Genomic DNA, 13,640 nt, shown 5'->3' with positions numbered 1-13,640 from the left:
TTATCAGCCTATCACACACACAGCAGTGACAGCCCCAGGCGTCCCCTCTCTGTAACACCAGAGCAGCTACCGCCCCAGGGTTCCACTCTCTGTGACACCACAGCAGTGACAGCACTGGGCTTCCCTCTCTGTGACACCACATCAGAGACAGCACCATTGTTCCTCTCTCGGTGACACCACGGCAGTGACAGCACCAGTTTTCCACTCTCTGTGACACAACAGCAGTGACAACAACTGCTTTCCACTCTCTATGACACCATGGCTGTGACTACACCAGTGTTCCACTGTCTGTGACACGACCGCAGTGGCAGCACTGGGCTTCCCTCTCTGTGACGCCACAGCTGTGACAGCACCAGTGTTCCACACTCTGTGACACAACGGTAGTGAAAACAACAGCATTCCGCTCTCTCTGACACCACAGCAGTGACACCATTGGGCTTCCCTCTCTGTGACACCACAGCAGCGACAGCACTGGACTTCCCTCTCTGTGGCACCACAGCAGTGACAGCTCTGGGCTTCCCTCTCTGTGACGCCACAGCTGTGACAGCACCAGTGTTCCACACTCTGTGACACAACGGTAGTGAAAACAACAGCATTCCGCTCTCTCTGACACCACAGCATTTACACCATTGGGCTTCCCTCTCTGGGACACCACAGCAGCGACAGCACTGGGCTTCCCGCTTAGTGGCACCACAGCAGTGACAGCACTGGGCTTCCCTCTCTGTGACACCACAGAATTGACAGCAACAGCGTTCCACTCTCTGTGACACCACGGCAGTCACAGCACTGGTTTCCCTCTCTGTGACACCACAGCCGTCACAGCCCAGGTGCTCCCCTCTCTGTGACACCACAACAGTGACAGCACAGTCTTCTATTCTCTGTGACACCAGAGCTCTGACAACTCCAATTTCCTCTGCAATGTGATACTACAGCTGTGACAGTTCTAGTGTTCCACTCTCTGTGACACCCGAGCAGTGAAAGCCTCAGTGTTCCACTCTCTGTCACATGACAGCCATGACAGCCCCACTGTTCACCTCTTAGTGAAGCAATCGCTCTGACAGCTCCAATTTCCTCCTCACTCTGACACCTGTCATGGTTTGAAAGTATTAATTAAAAAATCACTGGAAAACTTATCCATTTCTTGCTTGAAGATGTGGAATATGAGAAGGCCAAAAGAAGTTTAAAATTTAAAAGGAATCGAGGAAGTTTATTAACCAAACTACAAGGATACAAAACCAGAATAAAACTTCCAGATACCCTTTTTCCCCAGCAGCCACGCATTGCTGTGTTTAATTGACAACACAGAGGTAAAAAAAAACATTGCTGTTTAAAACAGTCATAACTCTGCTATAGTCTTTTCATCAGTCCTTGTAGGGAAAAAGAAGTTCTCTTTTGTCAATCTATGGAGATTTTCACAAGAAAAAACATTTTCTCATGCCTTCCTATTGCTCTGATGCCAGCTGCTTAGAAAACTCTGCCATCAGGCCTTTCCTCCCATTTGACACCAGTCCCAGCTGTGTTTGTGGGCCATGATTCAAGGGGTGTCATTGAATCATGAAGGATAAGTTCTTCAAAGGCAAAAGTTCTCTTCATTGGATTCTGTGATCATCTCTGGAAACAGGAATCTTTTGCTTTGTCACTTAAGAGCCACAAATCTTCAGCATCTCTCACTTCTCCTTTTCTCTTCCAGCATCACATAGCATTACAACAACTTCACCATTAGCACAGCTTTAGCAATGAATTCCTTTTGCTCAGAACTATACTTTGAAATACTCCATTCCCCCCAAAATACTGTTTCAGGAATTCAAGGAGTTTCTTCAGAACATGATTGTCCCCCTCCATAGCTTGAATAAAAGAAAATTTCAGCTTCTTCGGGCATCTTCCTCTTCTCTTCCCATCTGAGGCTTAATTCCTTTCCTCGCTGCCTTGGGTGGTTGATGCTGCCTCTTTACCTGTTGATCCCTCTCTCTTCCCCTCTCTCTGGAAAAAGGATTCATCTGCAAGTCTCGTCTGGCTAGTGAAAGGCTTCAACTCTTGCCCAGGCACTGGGGATGGTCTCGGGGCCAGCGGCTGCAGCTCTTTGCCATGCAAGATTTTCTCTAGCTGCTCTGGAGGAGTGTGGCCACTGTGTCAGCAAGCCACAGCTCAAGAGCTTTCCCTCTCCTTCCTCGGCAGTTGCTGCTGAAAGCCAGCAGCGGCACAAACTGCTGCCGAGCCAGGAAGCAGCCTGACCCGCCAGCCCCACTCTACAAGGCTCAGTGAGCCCTGCCAGAGCTTCAGCCCATCTGGGAAGGGGCCGCTGTCATTTCACACTCTCCAACCCCCTCCAGGAAGCGCCGAAATCCTGCCAGCCCCGCTCCCCCTGCGGCAGCCTTGTCCAGCCGGGGGGCAAGAGGCTGAAGCCTAGCCATACTAGCTCTTCCAAAGGCAGAAACCAGAGAGAAAGAAAAATTCCTGGGCTTAGGTTTCAAAGGGTGGTGTTCACAAGTTGATCTCCCTTTACAATGGGAAAACAACTGTCTGTTCTCAGAGATGACCAGGCATTGGCCAGCAGAAAGAAACCCCATCAACCTCCAGCAGCTTTAATTTCTCTAGCAGTTTTTCTTTGTTTCTTATTTATCAGCCTATCACACACACAGCAGTGACAGCCCCAGGCGTCCCCTCTCTGTAACACCAGAGCAGCTACCGCCCCAGGGTTCCACTCTCTGTGACACCACAGCCGTGACAACACCAGCGTTCCACTCTCTGTGACACCACAGCTGTGACAACACTGGGCTTCCCTCTCTGTGACACCACATCAGAGACAGCACCATTGTTCCTCTCTCGGTGACACCATGGCAGTGAAAGCACCAGTTTTCCACTCTCTGTGACACAACAGCAGTGACAACAACTGCTTTCTACTCTCTGTGACACCATGGCTGTGACTACACCAGTGTTCCACTGTCTGTGACACGACCGCAGTGGCAGCACTGGGCTTCCCTCTCTGTGACGCCACCGCTGTGACAGCACCAGTTTTCCACACTCTGTGACACAACGGTAGTGAAAACAACAGCATTCCGCTCTCTCTGACACCACAGCAGTGACACCATTGGGCTTCCCTCTCTGTGACACCACAGCAGCGACAGCACTGGACTTCCCTCTCTGTGGTACCACAGCAGTGACACCACTGGGCTTCCCTCTCTGTGACACCACAGAATTGACAGCAACAGCGTTCCACTCTCTGTGACACCACGGCAGTCACAGCACTGGTTTCCCTCTCTGTGACACCACAGCCGTCACAGCCCAACTGCTCCCCTCTCTGTGACACCACAACAGTGACAGCACAGTCTTCTATTCTCTGTGACACCAGAGCTCTGACAACTCCAATTTCCTCTGCAATGTGATACTACAGCTGTGACAGTTCTAGTGTTCCACTCTCTGTGACACCCGAGCAGTGAAAGCCTCAGTGTTCCACTCTCTGTCACATGACAGCCATGACAGCCCCACTGTTCACCTCTTAGTGAAGCAATCGCTCTGACAGCTCCAATTTCCTCCTCACTCTGACACCTGTCATGGTTTGAAAGTATTAATTAAAAAATCACTGGAAAACTTATCCATTTCTTGCTTGAAGATGTGGAATATGAGAAGGCCAAAAGAAGTTTAAAATTTAAAAGGAATCGAGGAAGTTTATTAACCAAACTACAAGGATACAAAACCAGAATAAAACTTCCAGATACCCTTTTTCCCCAGCAGCCACGCATTGCTGTGTTTAATTGACAACACAGAGGTAAAAAAAACCATTGCTGTTTAAAACAGTCATAACTCTGCTATAGTCTTTTCATCAGTCCTTGTAGGGAAAAAGAAGTTCTCTTTTGTCAATCTATGGAGATTTTCACAAGAAAAAACATTTTCTCATGCCTTCCTATTGCTCTGATGCCAGCTGCTTAGAAAACTCTGCCATCAGTCCTTTCCTCCCATTTGACACCAGTCCCAGCTGTGTTTGTGGGCCATGATTCAAGGGGTGTCATTGAATCATGAAGGATAAGTTCTTCAAAGACAAAAGTTCTCTTCATTGGATTCTGTGATCATCTCTGGAAACAGGAATCTTTTGCTTTGTCACTTAAGAGCCACAAATCTTCAGCATCTCTCACTTCTCCTTTTCTCTTCCAGCATCACATAGCATTACAACAACTTCACCATTAGCACAGCTTTAGCAATGAATTCCTTTTGCTCAGAACTATACTTTGAAATACTCCATTCCCCCCAAAATACTGTTTCAGGAATTCAAGGAGTTTCTTCAGAACATGATTGTCCCCCTCCATAGCTTGAATAAAAGAAAATATCAGCTTCTTCGGGCATCTTCCTCTTCTCTTCCCATCTGAGGCTTAATTCCTTTCCTCGCTGCCTTGGGTGGTTGATGCTGCCTCTTTACCTGTTGATCCCTCTCTCTTCCCCTCTCTCTGGAAAAAGGATTCATCTGCAAGTCTCGTCTGGCTAGTGAAAGGCTTCAACTCTTGCCCAGGCACTGGGGATGGTCCCGGGGCCAGCGGCTGCAGCTCTTTGCCATGCAAGATTTTCCCTAGCTGCTCTGGAGGAGTGTGGCCACTGTGTCAGCAAGCCACAGCTCAAGAGCTTTTCCTCCCCTTCCTCGGCAGTTGCTGCTGAAAGCCAGCAGCGGCACAAAGTGCTGCCGAGCCAGGAAGCAGCCTGACCCGCCAGCCCCACTCTACAAGGCTCAGTGAGCCCTGCCAGAGCTTCAGCCCATCTGGGAAGGGGCCGCTGTCATTTCACACTCTCCAACCCCCTCCAGGAAGCGCCGAAATCCTGCCAGCCCCGCTCCCCCTGCGGCAGCCTTGTCCAGCCGGGGGGGCAAGAGGCTGAAGCCTAGCCATACTAGCTCTTCCAAAGGCAGAAACCAGAGAGAAAGAAAAATTCCTGGGCTTAGGTTTCAAAGGGTGGTGTTCACAAGTTGATCTCCCTTTACAATGGGAAAACAACTGTCTGTTCTCAGAGATGACCAGGCATTGGCCAGCAGAAAGAAACCCCATCAACCTCCAGCAGCTTTAATTTCTCTAGCAGTTTTTCTTTGTTTCTTATTTATCAGCCTATCACACACACAGCAGTGACAGCCCCAGGCGTCCCCTCTCTGTAACACCAGAGCAGCTACCGCCCCAGGGTTCCACTCTCTGTGACACCACAGCCGTGACAACACCAGCGTTCCACTCTCTGTGACACCACAGCTGTGACAACACTGGGCTTCCCTCTCTGTGACACCACATCAGAGACAGCACCATTGTTCCTCTCTCGGTGACACCATGGCAGTGAAAGCACCAGTTTTCCACTCTCTGTGACACAACAGCAGTGACAACAACTGCTTTCTACTCTCTGTGACACCATGGCTGTGACTACACCAGTGTTCCACTGTCTGTGACACGACCGCAGTGGCAGCACTGGGCTTCCCTCTCTGTGACGCCACCGCTGTGACAGCACCAGTTTTCCACACTCTGTGACACAACGGTAGTGAAAACAACAGCATTCCGCTCTCTCTGACACCACAGCAGTGACACCATTGGGCTTCCCTCTCTGTGACACCACAGCAGCGACAGCACTGGACTTCCCTCTCTGTGGTACCACAGCAGTGACACCACTGGGCTTCCCTCTCTGTGACACCACAGAATTGACAGCAACAGCGTTCCACTCTCTGTGACACCACGGCAGTCACAGCACTGGTTTCCCTCTCTGTGACACCACAGCCGTCACAGCCCAACTGCTCCCCTCTCTGTGACACCACAACAGTGACAGCACAGTCTTCTATTCTCTGTGACACCAGAGCTCTGACAACTCCAATTTCCTCTGCAATGTGATACTACAGCTGTGACAGTTCTAGTGTTCCACTCTCTGTGACACCCGAGCAGTGAAAGCCTCAGTGTTCCACTCTCTGTCACATGACAGCCATGACAGCCCCACTGTTCACCTCTTAGTGAAGCAATCGCTCTGACAGCTCCAATTTCCTCCTCACTCTGACACCTGTCATGGTTTGAAAGTATTAATTAAAAAATCACTGGAAAACTTATCCATTTCTTGCTTGAAGATGTGGAATATGAGAAGGCCAAAAGAAGTTTAAAATTTAAAAGGAATCGAGGAAGTTTATTAACCAAACTACAAGGATACAAAACCAGAATAAAACTTCCAGATACCCTTTTTCCCCAGCAGCCACGCATTGCTGTGTTTAATTGACAACACAGAGGTAAAAAAAACCATTGCTGTTTAAAACAGTCATAACTCTGCTATAGTCTTTTCATCAGTCCTTGTAGGGAAAAAGAAGTTCTCTTTTGTCAATCTATGGAGATTTTCACAAGAAAAAACATTTTCTCATGCCTTCCTATTGCTCTGATGCCAGCTGCTTAGAAAACTCTGCCATCAGTCCTTTCCTCCCATTTGACACCAGTCCCAGCTGTGTTTGTGGGCCATGATTCAAGGGGTGTCATTGAATCATGAAGGATAAGTTCTTCAAAGACAAAAGTTCTCTTCATTGGATTCTGTGATCATCTCTGGAAACAGGAATCTTTTGCTTTGTCACTTAAGAGCCACAAATCTTCAGCATCTCTCACTTCTCCTTTTCTCTTCCAGCATCACATAGCATTACAACAACTTCACCATTAGCACAGCTTTAGCAATGAATTCCTTTTGCTCAGAACTATACTTTGAAATACTCCATTCCCCCCAAAATACTGTTTCAGGAATTCAAGGAGTTTCTTCAGAACATGATTGTCCCCCTCCATAGCTTGAATAAAAGAAAATATCAGCTTCTTCGGGCATCTTCCTCTTCTCTTCCCATCTGAGGCTTAATTCCTTTCCTCGCTGCCTTGGGTGGTTGATGCTGCCTCTTTACCTGTTGATCCCTCTCTCTTCCCCTCTCTCTGGAAAAAGGATTCATCTGCAAGTCTCGTCTGGCTAGTGAAAGGCTTCAACTCTTGCCCAGGCACTGGGGATGGTCCCGGGGCCAGCGGCTGCAGCTCTTTGCCATGCAAGATTTTCCCTAGCTGCTCTGGAGGAGTGTGGCCACTGTGTCAGCAAGCCACAGCTCAAGAGCTTTTCCTCCCCTTCCTCGGCAGTTGCTGCTGAAAGCCAGCAGCGGCACAAAGTGCTGCCGAGCCAGGAAGCAGCCTGACCCGCCAGCCCCACTCTACAAGGCTCAGTGAGCCCTGCCAGAGCTTCAGCCCATCTGGGAAGGGGCCGCTGTCATTTCACACTCTCCAACCCCCTCCAGGAAGCGCCGAAATCCTGCCAGCCCCGCTCCCCCTGCGGCAGCCTTGTCCAGCCGGGGGGGCAAGAGGCTGAAGCCTAGCCATACTAGCTCTTCCAAAGGCAGAAAGCAGAGAGAAAGAAAAATTCCTGGGCTTAGGTTTCAAAGGGTGGTGTTCACAAGTTGATCTCCCTTTACAATGGGAAAACAACTGTCTGTTCTCAGAGATGACCAGGCATTGGCCAGCAGAAAGAAACCCCATCAGCCTCCAGCAGCTTTAATTTCTCTAGCAGTTTTTCTTTGTTTCTTATTTATCAGCCTATCACACACACAGCAGTGACAGCCCCAGGCGTCCCCTCTCTGTAACACCAGAGCAGCTACCGCCCCAGGGTTCCACTCTCTGTGACACCACAGCCGTGACAGCACTGGGCTTCCCTCTCTGTGACACCACATCAGAGACAGCACCATTGTTCCTCTCTCGGTGACACCACGGCAGTGACAGCACCAGTTTTCCACTCTCTGTGACACAACAGCAGTGACAACAACTGCTTTCCACTCTCTGTGACACCATGGCTGTGACTACACCAGTGTTCCACTGTCTGTGACACGACCGCAGTGGCAGCACTGGGCTTCCCTCTCTGTGACGCCACAGCTGTGACAGCACCAGTGTTCCACACTCTGTGACACAACGGTAGTGAAAACAACAGCATTCCGCTCTCTCTGACACCACAGCAGTGACACCACTGGGCTTCCCTCTCTGTGACACCACAGAATTGACAGCAACAGCGTTCCACTCTCTGTGACACCACGGCAGTCACAGCACTGGTTTCCCTCTCTGTGACACCACAGCCGTCACAGCCCAGGTGCTCCCCTCTCTGTGACACCACAACAGTGACAGCACAGTCTTCTATTCTCTGTGACACCAGAGCTCTGACAACTCCAATTTCCTCTGCAATGTGATACTACAGCTGTGACAGTTCTAGTGTTCCACTCTCTGTGACACCCGAGCAGTGAAAGCCTCAGTGTTCCACTCTCTGTCACATGACAGCCATGACAGCCCCACTGTTCACCTCTTAGTGAAGCAATCGCTCTGACAGCTCCAATTTCCTCCTCACTCTGACACCTGTCATGGTTTGAAAGTATTAATTAAAAAAATCACTGGAAAACTTATCCATTTCTTGCTTGAAGATGTGGAATATGAGAAGGCCAAAAGAAGTTTAAAATTTAAAAGGAATCGAGGAAGTTTATTAACCAAACTACAAGGATACAAAACCAGAATAAAACTTCCAGATACCCTTTTTCCCCAGCAGCCACGCATTGCTGTGTTTAATTGACAACACAGAGGTAAAAAAAAACATTGCTGTTTAAAACAGTCATAACTCTGCTATAGTCTTTTCATCAGTCCTTGTAGGGAAAAAGAAGTTCTCTTTTGTCAATCTATGGAGATTTTCACAAGAAAAAACATTTTCTCATGCCTTCCTATTGCTCTGATGCCAGCTGCTTAGAAAACTCTGCCATCAGTCCTTTCCTCCCATTTGACACCAGTCCCAGCTGTGTTTGTGGGCCATGATTCAAGGGGTGTCATTGAATCATGAAGGATAAGTTCTTCAAAGACAAAAGTTCTCTTCATTGGATTCTGTGATCATCTCTGGAAACAGGAATGTTTTGCTTTGTCACTTAAGAGCCACAAATCTTCAGCATCTCTCACTTCTCCTTTTCTCTTCCAGCATCACATAGCATTACAACAACTTCACCATTAGCACAGCTTTAGCAATGAATTCCTTTTGCTCATAACTATACTTTGAAATACTCCATTCCTACCAAAATACTGTTTCAGGAATTCAAGGAGTTTCTTCAGAACATGATTGTCCCCCTCCATAGCTTGAATAAAAGAAAATTTCAGCTTCTTCGGGCATCTTCCTCTTCTCTTCCCATCTGAGGCTTAATTCCTTTCCTCGCTGCCTTGGGTGGTTGATGCTGCCTCTTTACCTGTTGATCCTTCTCTCTTCCCCTCTCTCTGGAAAAAGGATTCATCTGCAAGTCTCGTCTGGCTAGTGAAAGGCTTCAACTCTTGCCCAGGCACTGGGGATGGTCCCGGGGCCAGCGGCTGCAGCTCTTTGCCATGCAAGATTTTCCCTAGCTGCTCTGGAGGAGTGTGGCCACTGTGTCAGCAAGCCACAGCTCAAGAGCTTTCCCTCCCCTTCCTCGGCAGTTGCTGCTGAAAGCCAGCAGCGGCACAAACTGCTGCCGAGCCAGGAAGCAGCCTGACCCGCCAGCCCCACTCTACAAGGCTCAGTGAGCCCTGCCAGAGCTTCAGCCCATCTGGGAAGGGGCCGCTGTCATTTCACACTCTCCAACCCCCTCCAGGAAGCGCCGAAATCCTGCCAGCCCCGCTCCCCCTGCGGCAGCCTTGTCCAGCCGGGGGGGCAAGAGGCTGAAGCCTAGCCATACTAGCTCTTCCAAAGGCAGAAACCAGAGAGAAAGAAAAATTCCTGGGCTTAGGTTTCAAAGGGTGGTGTTCACAAGTTGATCTCCCTTTACAATGGGAAAACAACTGTCTGTTCTCAGAGATGACCAGGCATTGGCCAGCAGAAAGAAACCCCATCAACCTCCAGCAGCTTTAATTTCTCTAGCAGTTTTTCTTTGTTTCTTATTTATCAGCCTATCACACACACAGCAGTGACAGCCCCAGGCGTCCCCTCTCTGTAACACCAGAGCAGCTACCGCCCCAGGGTTCCACTCTCTGTGACACCACAGCCGTGACAGCACCAGCGTTCCACTCTCTGTGACACCACATCAGTGACAGCACCAGTTTTCCACTCTCTGTGACACAACAGCAGTGACAACAACTGCTTTCTACTCTCTGTGACACCATGGCTGTGACTACACCAGTGTTCCACTGTCTGTGACACGACCGCAGTGGCAGCACTGGGCTTCCCTCTCTGTGACGCCACAGCTGTGACAGCACCAGTGTTCCACACTCTGTGACACAACGGTAGTGAAAACAACAGCATTCCGCTCTCTCTGACACCACAGCAGTGACACCACTGGGCTTCCCTCTCTGTGACACCACAGAATTGACAGCAACAGTGTTCCACTCTCTGTGACACCACGGCAGTCACAGCACTGGTTTCCCTCTCTGTGACACCACAGCCGTCACAGCCCAGGTGCTCCCCTCTCTGTGACACCACAACAGTGACAGCACAGTCTTCTATTCTCTGTGACACCAGAGCTCTGACAACTCCAATTTCCTCTGCAATGTGATACTCCAGCTGTGACAGTTCTAGTGTTCCACTCTCTGTGACACCCGAGCAGTGAAAGCCTCAGTGTTCCACTCTCTGTCACATGACAGCCATGACAGCCCCACTGTTCACCTCTTAGTGAGGCAATCACTCTGACAGCTCCAATTTCCTCCTCACTCTGACACCTGTCATGGTTTGAAAGTATTAATTAAAAAATCACTGGAAAACTTATCCATTTCTTGCTTGAAGATGTGGAATATGAGAAGGCCAAAAGAAGTTTAAAATTTAAAAGGAATCGAGGAAGTTTATTAACCAAACTACAAGGATACAAAACCAGAATAAAACTTCCAGATACCCTTTTTCCCCAGCAGCCACGCATTGCTGTGTTTAATTGACAACACAGAGGTAAAAAAAAACATTGCTGTTTAAAACAGCCATAACTCTGCTATAGTCTTTTCATCAGTCCTTGTAGGGAAAAAGAAGTTCTCTTTTGTCAATCTATGGAGATTTTCACAAGAAAAAACATTTTCTCATGCCTTCCTATTGCTCTGATGCCAGCTGCTTAGAAAACTCTGCCATCAGTCCTTTCCTCCCATTTGACACCAGTCCCAGCTGTGTTTGTGGGCCATGATTCAAGGGGTGTCATTGAATCATGAAGGATAAGTTCTTCAAAGGCAAAAGTTCTCTTCATTGGATTCTGTGATCATCTCTGGAAACAGGAATCTTTTGCTTTGTCACTTAAGAGCCACAAATCTTCAGCATCTCTCACTTCTCCTTTTCTCTTCCAGCATCACATAGCATTACAACAACTTCACCATTAGCACAGCTTTAGCAATGAATTCCTTTTGCTCAGAACTATACTTTGAAATACTCCATTCCCCCCAAAATACTGTTTCAGGAATTCAAGGAGTTTCTTCAGAACATGATTGTCCCCCTCCATAGCTTGAATAAAAGAAAATTTCAGCTTCTTCGGGCATCTTCCTCTTCTCTTCCAATCTGAGGCTTAATTCCTTTCCTCGCTGCCTTGGGTGGTTGATGCTGCCTCTTTACCTGTTGATCCCTCTCTCTTCCCCTGTCTCTGGAAAAAGGATTCATCTGCAAGTCTCGTCTGGCTAGTGAAAGGCTTCAACTCTTGCCCAGGCACTGGGGATGGTCCCGGGGCCAGCGGCTGCAGCTCTTTGCCATGCAAGATTTTCTCTAGCTGCTCTGGAGGAGTGTGGCCACTGTGTCAGCAAGCCACAGCTCAAGAGCTTTCCCTCTCCTTCCTCGGCAGTTGCTGCTGAAAGCCAGCAGCGGCACAAACTGCTGCCGAGCCAGGAAGCAGCCTGACCCGCCAGCCCCACTCTACAAGGCTCAGTGAGCCCTGCCAGAGCTTCAGCCCATCTGGGAAGGGGCCGCTGTCATTTCACACTCTCCAACCCCCTCCAGGAAGCGCCGAAATCCTGCCAGCCCCGCTCCCCCTGCGGCAGCCTTGTCCAGCCGGGGGGCAAGAGGCTGAAGCCTAGCCATACTAGCTCTTCCAAAGGCAGAAACCAGAGAGAAAGAAAAATTCCTGGGCTTAGGTTTCAAAGGGTGGTGTTCACAAGTTGATCTCCCTTTACAATGGGAAAACAACTGTCTGTTCTCAGAGATGACCAGGCATTGGCCAGCAGAAAGAAACCCCATCAGCCTCCAGCAGCTTTAATTTCTCTAGCAGTTTTTCTTTGTTTCTTATTTATCAGCCTATCACACACACAGCAGTGACAGCCCCAGGCGTCCCCTCTCTGTAACACCAGAGCAGCTACCGCCCCAGGGTTCCACTCTCTGTGACACCACAGCCGTGACAACACCAGCGTTCCACTCTCTGTGACACCACAGCAGTGACAGCACCAGTTTTCCACTCTCTGTGACACAACAGCAGTGACAACAACTGCTTTCTACTCTCTGTGACACCATGGCTGTGACTACACCAGTGTTCCACTGTCTGTGACACGACCGCAGTGGCAGCACTGGGCTTCCCTCTCTGTGACGCCACAGCTGTGACAGCACCAGTGTTCCACACTCTGTGACACAACGGTAGTGAAAACAACAGCATTCCGCTCTCTCTGATACCACAGCAGTGACACCATTGGGCTTCCCTCTCTGGGACACCACAGCAGCGACAGCACTGGACTTCCCTCTCTGTGGTACCACAGCAGTGACACCACTGGGCTTCCCTCTCTGTGACACCACAGAATTGACAGCAACAGCGTTCCACTCTCTGTGACACCACGGCAGTCACAGCACTGGTTTCCCTCTCTGTGACACCAGAGCCGTCACAGCCCAACTGCTCCCCTCTCTGTGACACCACAACAGTGACGGCACAGTCTTCTATTCTCTGTGACACCAGAGCTCTGACAACTCCAATTTCCTCTGCAATGTGATACTCCAGCTGTGACAGTTCTAGTGTTCCACTCTCTGTGACACCCGAGCAGTGAAAGCCTCAGTGTTCCACTCTCTGTCACATGACAGCCATGACAGCCCCACTGTTCACCTCTTAGTGAAGCAATCGCTCTGACAGCTCCAATTTCCTTCTCACTCTGACACCTGTCATGGTTTGAAAGTATTAATTAAAAAATCACTGGAAAACTTATCCATTTCTTGCTTGAAGATGTGGAATATGAGAAGGCCAAAAGAAGTTTAAAATTTAAAAGGAATCGAGGAAGTTTATTAACCAAACTACAAGGATACAAAACCAGAATAAAACTTCCAGATACCCTTTTTCCCCAGCAGCCACGCATTGCTGTGTTTAATTGACAACACAGAGGTAAAAAAAAACATTGCTGTTTAAAACAGTCATAACTCTGCTATAGTCTTTTCATCAGTCCTTGTAGGGAAAAAGAAGTTCTCTTTTGTCAATCTATGGAGATTTTCACAAGAAAAAACATTTTCTCATGCCTTCCTATTGCTCTGATGCCAGCTGCTTAGAAAACTCTGCCATCAGTCCTTTCCTCCCATTTGACACCAGTCCCAGCTGTGTTTGTGGGCCATGATTCAAGGGGTGTCATTGAATCATGAAGGAGAAGTTCTTCAAAGGCAAAAGTTCTCTTCATTGGATTCTGTGATCATCTCTGGAAACAGGAATGTTTTGCTTTGTCACTTAAGAGCCACAAATCTTCAGCATCTCTCACTTCTCCTTTTCTCTTCCAGCATCA

This window comes from Cyanistes caeruleus, unplaced genomic scaffold, assembly GCF_971803275.1.
Source record: "Cyanistes caeruleus unplaced genomic scaffold, bCyaCae1.hap1.1 HAP1_SUPER_34, whole genome shotgun sequence".
Lineage (NCBI taxonomy): Eukaryota > Metazoa > Chordata > Aves > Passeriformes > Paridae > Cyanistes > Cyanistes caeruleus.
The sequence above is the reverse complement of the archived record's forward strand: the minus strand, read 5'-3'. Positions refer to the sequence as shown.